Genomic DNA, 1239 nt, shown 5'->3' with positions numbered 1-1239 from the left:
TGTATTATAAATATATATGATTATAATAATCCCAAAGTCAGATGGAGTGTCCACATGACATCCAGATGTTTGAGGCTGCTCGTCAATGTTGTTGCCTCGTGTTTGAGGTATATGAAAACTCAGTTAGAAGCATGTGGTCATGAATAACTATGTATGAATCTTGCAGAAAAGAACATTGCTGAATTTACAAAAGACTGAGTAATTTTAGGGCTCATTCTGGTGACAATACAAGCACCTACTCTTTCAGCCAACAAGACTATAATACTCAGAAAGCTAATCCAATTGAGCCTCCAGTTATTAAACTAAACTGAGTCCATCTCATACGTCTTTAGTGGACTTCAAGCCACAGCTTGGCCTTGTGACTTTGCTACCTCTCCATTGTAGTTTTGAACTTACAGAGTCATATTGCCTATGTTTAGTTCATTTTTGTTGGTATTTCTTTCAAAGGGTGTTTAAATTAATATTAATAGTTTGAATCATCTTCCAACATTATTGGCTCAAGCCATCTGGATTAATCATGAAGCTTTCACCCAATAAGCTTCAGACCTGCATAGAATTCTATAATTGGTGACATAACAAGACAAGCAGAATCAGAAAAGAGACAATACCAGTTAGTCAATTAGTCTATTGCCAACCCAACCCTTTATCACTGTCCTAACTGCAGGATTATGATTTACACTGCCAGAGAGTTTGTACATCAGTCAAAGCTACACGAAGGCTTCAGAGATAATAGTGCATACAAACTTAAACAATTATTTATTACAAAATTAAAAGATATTTTTATTTGAAAAATACTACAGCAACTATCTTTTTGCTTGAAAATATTTCAATAACTGTCTTTAGAACGCAGGTGATAAAAATGCTTTTGAGAAAGTAATGGGGAATAAGCAAATCCAGGATATGAAAAAATATAATAATTGAAGCTACTTCCCAGAAGAGATACTGATAAGTACGTTAATGTGTTACTGGAATAGGACCAGAGCAACAAAATAATCAATGTCAGCCTGGTCCCATATTTTAAACATCTTTTTTCCTTTTCCAAGAGTTCAATATGTAGTCATCTATCAAAACCTCTAACATATTATTACTGAACACATCAACATTTTCTCAGATTCCTCTGTAGAATAGTTTTGCTTAAGCTATTTTTACCTCAAAGTTCTTGTACTCATGATTTTAACTATTCTCTATCATGAAAATTATGTATTTTAGGAAGTAAAGATACTATTTTCTCACCAAAGA

Source organism: Octodon degus, unplaced genomic scaffold, assembly GCF_000260255.1.
Source record: "Octodon degus isolate 3935 unplaced genomic scaffold, OctDeg1.0 scaffold00327, whole genome shotgun sequence".
Classification (NCBI taxonomy): domain Eukaryota; kingdom Metazoa; phylum Chordata; class Mammalia; order Rodentia; family Octodontidae; genus Octodon; species Octodon degus.
The sequence above is the reverse complement of the archived record's forward strand: the minus strand, read 5'-3'. Positions refer to the sequence as shown.